Source organism: Macrobrachium nipponense, chromosome 20 (assembly GCF_015104395.2).
Source record: "Macrobrachium nipponense isolate FS-2020 chromosome 20, ASM1510439v2, whole genome shotgun sequence".
NCBI classification, from domain to species: domain Eukaryota; kingdom Metazoa; phylum Arthropoda; class Malacostraca; order Decapoda; family Palaemonidae; genus Macrobrachium; species Macrobrachium nipponense.
Genome location: NC_061089.1, coordinates 75,207,523 through 75,217,651, shown reverse-complemented (window position 1 = coordinate 75,217,651; position 10,129 = coordinate 75,207,523).

Sequence of the window (10,129 nt, the reverse complement as noted above, 5' to 3'; positions counted from 1 at the left end):
CACCCACGAATAGCAGAACAACTCCAGCATTGTATCTCAAATCACCATGCACCCAAATGGATGACCACAGGAAGAACATCCTTAGTACAAAAAGACAAGAGTAAGGGAAATATAGCCAGTAACTACAGGCCTATCACCTGCCTACCAATAATGTGGAAGTTACTAACAGGTATCATCAGTGAAAGGCTATACAATACCTAGAAGAGACAAACACCATCCCCCACCAACAGAAAGGCTGCAGAAGGAAGTGTAGGGGCACAAGACCAGCTCCTGATAGACAAAATGGTAATGAAGAACAGTAGGAGAAGGAAAACCAACCTAAGCATGACATGGATAGACTATAAGAAAGCCTTCGACATGATACCACACACATGGCTAATAGAATGCCTGAAAATATATGGGGCAGAGGAAATACCATCAAGCTTCCTTTCAAAAAAATTACACTGCGAACTGCGAATACAATACTTTACAAGCTCTTGGACATAAGACTAGCAGAGGTTAATTCAGGAGTGGTATCTTTCAGGGGCGGACTACTGTCCCCACTACTCTTCGTAGTAGCCAGATTCCATGACAAAGTACTACAGAAGATGGATGCCGGGTACCAACTCAAGAAAAGAGGCAACAGAATCAACCATCTGATGTTCATGGACGACATCAAGCTGTATGGTAAGAGCATCAAGGAAATAGATACCCTAATCCAGACTGTAAGGATTGTATCTGGGGACATCAGGATGGAGTTTGGAATAGAAAAATGCGCCTTAAGTCAACATGCAAAAAGGCAAAGTAACGAGAACTGAAGGATAAAGCTACCAGATGGGAGCAACATCAAACACATAGATGAGACAGGATACAAATACTGGGAATAATGGAAGGAGGGGATATAAAACACCAAGAGATGAAGGACACGATCAGGAAAGAATATATGAAGAGATCAAGGCGATACTCAAGTCAAAACTCAACGCCGGAAATATATGATAAAAGCCATAAACACTATGGCAGTGCAGTAATCAGATACAGCGCAGGAATAGTGGAATGGACGAAGGCAGAACTCCGCAGCATAGATCAGAAAACCAGGAAACATGTGGCAATACACAAAGCACTACACCCAAGAGCAAATACGGACAGACTGTACATAACACGAAAGGAAGGAGGGAGAGGGACTACTAAGTATAGAGGACTGCGTCACACCGAAACAGAGCACTGGGGCAATATCTGAAAACCAGTGAAGACGAGTGGCTAAAGAGTGCATGGGAAGAAGGACTAATAAAAGTAGACGAAGACCCAGAAATATACAGAGACAGGAGAATGACAGACAGAACAGCGGACTGGCACAACAAACCAATGCAAGGACAATACATGAGACAGACTAAAGAACTAGCCAGCGATGACACATGGCAATGGCTACAGAGGGAGAGCTAAAGAAGGAAACTGAAGGAATGATAACAGCGGCACAAGATCAGGCCCTAAGAACCAGATATGTTCAAAGAACGATAGATGGAAATAACATCTCTCCCATATGTAGGAAGTGCAATACGAAAAGAAATTGAAACCATAAACCACATAGCAAGTGAATGCCCGGCACTTGCACAGAACCAGTACAAAAAGAGGCATGATTCAGTAGCAAAAGCCCTCCACTGGAGCCTGTGCAAGAAACATCAGCTACCTTGCAGTAATAAGTGGTACGAGCACCAACCTGAGGGAGTGATAGAAAACGATCAGGCAAAGATCCTCTGGGACATATGGTATCAGGACGGATAGGGTGATAACGTGCAAACAGACCAGACGTGACGTTGATTGACAAGTCAAGAAGAAAGTATCACTCATTGATGTCGCAATACCATGGGACACCAGAGTTAAGAGAAGAGAGGGAGGGAAAAATTGGATAGTATCAAGATCTGAAAATAGAAATAAGAAGGATATGAGATATGCCAGTGGAAATCGTACCCATAATCATAGGAGCACTAGGCACGATCCCAAGATCCTTGAAAAGGAATCTAGAAAAACTAGAGGCTGAAGTAGCTCCGGGCCTCATGCAGAAGAGTGTGATCCTAGAAACGGCACACATAGTAAGAAAAGTGATGGACTCCTAAGGAGGCAGATGCAACCCGGAACCCCCACACTATAAATACCACCCAGTCGAATTGGAGGACTGTGATAGAGCAAAAAAAAAATAAATAATAATAATAATAATACAGAGAAAGAAAATGAAGAACATTGAAAATTCTTTATGAAAGATTATAGCACTAAGAATATAAAACAGGATCAGTAACACGAAATATGTCTTCAATAGACGTTAAGAAAATTTATCAAAAGATACACTGTCTTACATAAGCAGAGAGGAGAACACTGGACTGGAACGAGTTGACTAATGATCACGGCGAACAGAGGTGAATGAATTGAAGAGAATTTCCGTGAGTCCTTCGACGAGAGCTCGATCCTTCCGTAGGACCTCAGCGTCTCCAGGAGCTCTAGACTTTCGTCCGAACAGCAACGAAGAAGAAGAATCCTTCGGAGCCGAGCCGTGAAGCCCGTTCCGGAATGAAGACGTTGGCTCCAGATGCTTGCTCCTTCAGATCCCGAAGCCAAGTGTCCGTTTTAAATACTAAGCTTGGAGATAGCAAGAGTCTATGGGGAACATTTCATAACATTTGCTCTACAGTGCTCATTATTAGCAGCATTGACTTTTGTGTACGGTGAACTGTGAGCATAAATCATTGAGTTCATGATTACAATGTTTTGTCCTCAAGGGAGAAACGTTGGTTTACAGAATATTTATTACAATATTGCGGATTCTCTGAATCCAGATATCGTCATGGATCAACCTAACAGCTTTGGTCAGTCAGTCTTTGCCGTTGCCATCCAGAATATGTTCTTGCTGGCAGGCTTGGCGTTTACTGTGTACTGGAATTACAATCGTAATAAGAAGACAGTCTGGAAGCAGAAAAAACTATAAGATAGTGAAGACGATATGGAAAGTGAAGATCTCTGCCAAGCGGGCAAATAGTTAGATATCTAGATGTATTCTTGCAGATGTCTTCCTTCTGGTAATTCTTTTGGAGTAACCTAGAAGACTGGCTCTGCAGAAAGAAGATGTTCAGTTTCCTCAAGTATGAGATGTCCCTCAATGGTGACTTTTTCCAATAGAAGACCTCTGTATCTAGATGTATTGTTGCAGGTGTCTTCCTTCTGGTAATTCTGTTGGAATAATCCAGAAGACTGTCTCTGCAAAAAGAAGAAACTTACTGTCTTCAAGCACGCTACGTCCATTTGATGAAGACTCTTCTTCTAATAGAAAATCTCTGCCAAGTATGCATATATCTAGGTGTACTGCAGCGTTGCCGCCTTGACCACACTAAGTGTGGGTAAACGACTGTTGTATCCACATAATTTGCCTCCATAAATGTCAAATTTTACTATCAGTAGGAGATGAAAATTCGGTTTGATTTTACGATTTTTTATAATTTTTATTATTTAAGGATTAATTTTTAAAGAATTACATTTTGTATATATCTTGTTTATGATAGTTTTTTTAGTATCAAAGCTTAATTATAAAAATTCAAAGCAAAGTTATAAGTGGTTTTTTTTTACCAGGACAGATGTAGTCGTAGTCAGTGTGGCCACAGAGAGATGCCAAATAGCGCTATTTGACCACGTTATCAGACAAAAAACCACAAAACGGCAACACTGGTGTATTGTTGCATATGTCTTCTTTCCGGTAATTCTTTTGGAAATATCTAGAAGACCGGCTCTGTAGAAAGGAAATACTTAGTTTATTTCTGCTCCCCACTCAAATAAGTCGCATCTGAAATGCAACTCCTTCACAGGCGCCCCAAACAGAAGAAAGACGTCCTGAAGATAGACACAATAGAGGAGAGGAAACGGAAATAGAAGCACTTGCAGGAAGACAAGTCCCCACAGGAGAAAGATGCCCTGGAGAAAGGACCGTAAAAACAGAAGCTATCAACGTCAGGAGACAGCAGCCCCAACGCCAATGCCGCCTGAATTGAGCTTCCCTGGCCTCTCAAGTGAATCAGCCAATCAAAGGCCAGCATTCTGAACATTTAACCGACCCTATTTTTCATTGGCTCACAAACACCCAATCACCCTATTTTTCATTGGCCCTTACCTAACCAACCCTACTTTTCACTGGCTCCTACATTCAGTCAACAATCCTGGCACCCAGCATAAAAACCGATGCCACACACAGACAGCCCGCAAGTTACAGTTTGAACGAATTTTGCAGGAAAAATATTCCTAGTTCCATATATCACTATTGTAACTCTTCAGATCACCATAAGCTTCAGAGGAAGTGAGAAGCATTCAGTCTTGTTTGAGATGGTAAGGGGGAATGTTCTTACAAATTCCCATCCAAGGATGCGTCATAAATATTTTACAATAAATATGGAAAAAAAAATTCCCAGTTTTATTGCTTACCTTGTATGATATTGTCTTAGCTGCAACGTCAATTTGACAAAATAAAATAAAAAATATTAGAAAGAACACTTATAACTTTGTAAAATTAGCATATTTTCACAGCCCGAAAGGGGTTTGAATTATTCACTTACAACTTCCCGTGGTAGGTACAGAAATATTTTTTGAATTTTTTCTTATACCATGAGAATATACATATATTCCTCTTTCCATTGATGAGTTTTTTTAGCTTTTCTTTTAAATTGGCCATCCTTAAATTTAGCCAGGTCATGGGTGTTTGCATTAGCGTATATTAGCCCGGACTGTGGGGGTTAAGCAAAGTAATTTTGATACAGCCAAGAGAATCCCTCTCCTAAAAAGATATAAGTAGCCATCTCTCTTTCCATCATCATCTCTTTTCATGACTCTCTCTCTCTCTCTCTCTCTCTCTCTCTCTCTCTCTCTCTCTCTCTCTCTCTCTCTCTCCACAGACAGTCGGAGATGCCCATTTAGCCATGGATTCCCTGACCCAGCCAACACCCACCACCTCCGAAGACGAAGAAATAACCCCTGCCACCGCTGATGAACGAGAAAATACCCCTGCCATAGGCACAAATGATGGATTCACTTTATTTGAAAAGAGGAAACACAGACTAGGAAGACCACCAGAAGCACATCCTGCACACCCCAGATGACAAAGTATTTAATCACACCCTCAACAGGTAGTAGCTCTTATGCTTTCAATAAGAACTGGAAAACCAAGGGAAGAAGTTTAGAATAAAGCCCACAGTAAGAGGAGAACTTAGCAATGCCAACAAATGACAACACTAATGCATATGTGAGAGATAATCCTGAACACTTTAGCAATTTAAACCCTGATGACAAACATAATAAGTGCATACTATGTCATTTTCCCCATCAATACGACACTAAAATCATTCTGGACCATCCAAAGGTTGTTAAAGCACAAAGATGCCACACACACGGACCGAACCCACAGCCAACCAAGAAACTGCTAATAATATGGAAAGGACGACAACCACAAAAGTTAAACCTGGGAGTCTGGGGCTCTTTCCCCATCGCTAACTACACACCAGAGCCTCTCAGATGCAACTACTTCCAGTGATATGGACACCACAGCAGCGCCTGCCCTGCCCAAGCAGTGGGGTAGGGTGTGCAGTGGAAGGCATCCCACTCAAATTTGCAAGGAAAAGTTTAAGGCAGATAAGAAACCAAAGCTAGATGTCCAGCATGCAAGGGCAGTCAACATGCCCAGAACAGGAAGTGCCCTATAAGACTCCAAGAAATAGACAAGCTTAAGGGCAGCACACCTCGATGCCTCCACATACAGGAGCAGCCCACCAGACAGCTGCAGCAACTACCCACCAGCAGAGGTCACAGTCTTATGTATCAGCAGCAAGGGGCATTGAGCGACCCCCAAGGATATACAACCAGCCCAACCATGCAAGAAGCCCCAGAGAACAGAGAACACAGCACTCATTAGACAACACCCAGACCAACCTCATACACCCAGAAAACACCCCACTGGCCCAAGAAGGAAAATTACTTTCTCAGATCCTCCCACTCCATTTCGCAGACCCACCACCTACATGCTAACCTCTACTAACCCTGAATCCAGATCCATTGACCCCGGCTCCCCAAAGCCATACAACCGGTACATCGCTCAAATGCAGGATCTCACATATCTTCTAGTATCAATGCTGCACAAGTTTGCTAAGTAGACTGGAGCCCAGTTTTCAGAAGAATTTGCCAAGGAAGTAGTTGAAAAATGTATAAGAACATTGGAAGGACTTTTTGCATCTCCATGCCAGCACAAATAAGTAACAGCAGTACAAACGGTGCTGCAAATGCAGCTGGTGTCAGCTTCATTCCCAGTGCCAGTGTCAGTACAAAGTGCAGTGGCAGTGGTCGAAGCACACACAGTGCCAGTGTCAGTGCAGTCCACAGTGTCAGTGGTCGAAGCACATCCAGTGCAAATGTCAGTGAAGTAAGAAACAGTGAGAATGCAATCGAAATAAATATATGCAGTGATACACATACCATAAAAATTACTCAGTGGAATATTCTAAGCACAAACAACAAATATGCATTCCTATAAGCACACATGCAAACACAAAACTATGACATCATACTGTTACAAGAAACAATAGTAAGGGAAAGTGCCAAATTCTCATTTAGTGGTTACAGGGTTTACAGAACACCAGACAAAGGAGGGTTAATCACATTTGTTAAAAACACAATTCCATCTAGGAATATAGACAACATAAAATCACACTTGCAAACACAACAGACAGTACATAACATATATGGACCTCAAAACAGCACTTTTGAAGGGGAAACACTTTTCAGCCCAGCAACACACAAAATCACTTTAATAGCTAGGGACTTTAATGCATATCATCCTTTTTTAAACTCACAACAACAAACCAATCCAACAGGTCGATACCTACACCAGTTAACAAGCGAATTCCCAGATGTGTGCCTACTAATTAGTGGAGAGCCAACCCATCTAAGAGGAGAAAGGGTAAACCTATCCTTCGTAAACTCAGCCTTAAAGGAGCAAGCAACATGGAAGCTGCATGAAACCCTCACCATATAGCCATTGATATTGCCATACAACTCAAAAAACCGCCTCCCATACCACCACCCCCAGAGAGATGGAACCCCAAGTCTGCCTAATGGGATGTATTCAAAGCCACCATGACGAGATGGGCAACTGACTACCTAGAAAATTCATCGAACAACATAGTAGAGCTCTTCAACGAAGAGTTCATTGGCAAACGCAGAGAGGCAGCAAATGCCTCCATGCCAAAGCTCAAACAAGCCAGGACCAATCACAAGGATACATGGTATCATTGTGAAAGTCGGAGAACTCAAGGCCAGAGTCATCAGAGTCAGAAAACTCTTTCGACAGGATCCATCAGACGAGATGCGCAAACTACTCCGAGAGGTAATAGCTCATGTAACAGAAGAGATAAAGGAGATCAAACAGCAAGCATGGTATGAATGGTATGCCAACATTTGCAGACTAACTCCAGTTACGTAGATCTGGAAATTTCCTTGTGTCAAAAAATTCAGGAAACGGAGCAAATCAGTAGCAAGGAAGTTTTTTCACGAAAGTAAGATTAAATTATATTGGCCAAGACAAAAAGATCATTGGACTATTAGAGAAATTTAAAGTCAGTTCAATCCATACTACACTACTTTTAGCGTCTTCCCCAAAACTCACAAAAAACAGCTTGCCATTTTATCAGACCCGCCATCATTTTCACCTTGCCGGAGCTTTCAATCCTAAAATTTTTTAAAATTGGTTAAGCAAGTTAGATGGCCTACCGTTTCCCCCTTTTCTTAGGGCACCTTTTCCTTCCCGGGGGGGTAGTCACATTAAATATTTGGAAGGATTTTTGTCAAAATTAAATTCAGGAAAACATATCTCACTTCACAAAATTAAAACTTTTAAGCCTTTGGAACGTAGATTCACTAATTCACAAAAGCATCATACTGGAACGTTCTTCAGTTTTTGGGGGAAAAAGGGAAAATTGAGCCCCCCTATTCAAATCATTTGCCCATTGGGCGCTTGAAGAAATAATAAGTTAGTTTGGCTTCAATGGTTATGCTAATAAAGTAATTTCCATTTGAGGCAAAATCATTCTATAAGGACAAACCAATTCGGGTGTAGTATTGGGTAGTTCCTTTACGTCCCTGATTTAGCCGAATTGCTATACCATGAAATACCTTTGGAAACTACAGTAATAAATGCAATAAAACCTGAAACCATACTTTTTAGGTTGGATGGGATATGTAGATGCATTTCATCTAACATTTTTGGAATAATAGATGGGGCAATTTCGAAGATTCCTTTCAAAAGTTAAATGCATTAGTGCCCAGCTACCAAAGTTCAAAGTTGAATGGGAAACAGGCAAACAAAATTCCTTTTCTTGATGTTTTAAATAAATTAAGAGACACAACAGGATACAAATTTATTTATATTACAGAAAACCGTTCTCACTTTCAATACTTTCACTACCTTTAGCTATCAGTAACATTCCTATCAAAGATAGGCGTAACCAACCAGCAACCTATTCTTAAGAGCCTTATGAATTTTGTTCCCCAGATTTCCTGAAAAAAGAAGTTTGAACTAATTCGTTGACCAATAAAGAGAATTGAGAAAGCAAATTTACAAAGCTAAACAAATAAAATATAAATTCCACCACCTCGGACAGGATTAAGGAACGTGACCCATCACGGAAAATTAAACCCTTTTGCATTTACTTACCCCTCAAGTACCTTACCTAAATCCCTGATTAACGTCCAAACAAAAGACATCCCCAAGGAAACAAGCGTTTAACGAAATCCCTCATGCAAAGACTGTGAACCAACAGAGATTAATAACAACATTAAATGGTCGCAGTTTAGATATGGAACACACAGAAACTCAGCTATTTTTTAACCATATAAATGAAACATAACCACTGACTAAAGTGGAATTTGGTCAACATATAATTTATAGACGCAGCAATAAGTAGGCGTTAACAAGGAGTCAAGATGATAGAATTCGGCCCATGGAATTTAAGCAGAGACAAGTAAACATCTCAAACGGGGTGCATGGGATTCAAATGGTCGTTGATAACAAGTTTTTCCCCTCCAACCAATGCTTAAGCGGATTAAAGAAGGGTATTATCAGTCGGGAACGACCTAAATTGGCTTAACTAAGGATGAATCCTCTTGGTCTAAACATACCAACTTTTTTCTGTAACTTTTGATCATTCATCTACCTGGCTGGAGAGAGGACAGCAGTTCTCTGAAAATATAAGCATTTTTCTTCTCTATATTTTGGCGTTTTATTGGGCTCCTTTTATTAGTGGGATTTTGTTGTAACATAACATTTTGTTTTTACCATGTCAATATATAATATCTAGTTTATTTATTTATTTATTTCTAAGTAATATAAAAAAAACAAAATGAACCAATATAGAAAAAATAACTACATACCCATTTGTTACTTCACTTACACAAGCCAATCAACACCACCCACCACCAACACGCACACACACAGACACACACCAAACAAACAAACACAAGAAACAAACTACACACACACCTACACCACGACACGCAACACACAACATATAATATATGAATATTATAGTATATTATATAATATAATATATAATATATTATATAATATAATAGCACTCATGTATCAGACATTACACATTGGCACATGCACTTAATTTATAATATTTCATGAATGTATAAGGAGTAACATTCAAAAATGGCAAATAAACATGTAACAAGTGTGTATTGTTGTGGGATGTGTATATCTTATTATATATACCTATATATACTATATATATTAAATATATATATATATATATAGATATTATATATATATCATTCAAGCTACAAATGTCCTTTAACTATCTAAAGCTTCACTCTACCCCTCCAAATTGGATATATTTTTTTTTTGATATGTAGTACCGAAGGGGAATTTTTTCTTTAGTTGATAATAATTTCGTCCCCCCATGGGAATCGAACCCACCGTCCCAAAGTGGGACGGGGGGACGAAATCAGGACAGTCAGGTGACGCTATCCCAATCAAGAACAACCAGAGACGCTATAAGTTCTATCGATTCTGACCTCTTACAAATCACCCTCGACATTTGTAAGCTTGAATTGATATAATAAAGATGAATCA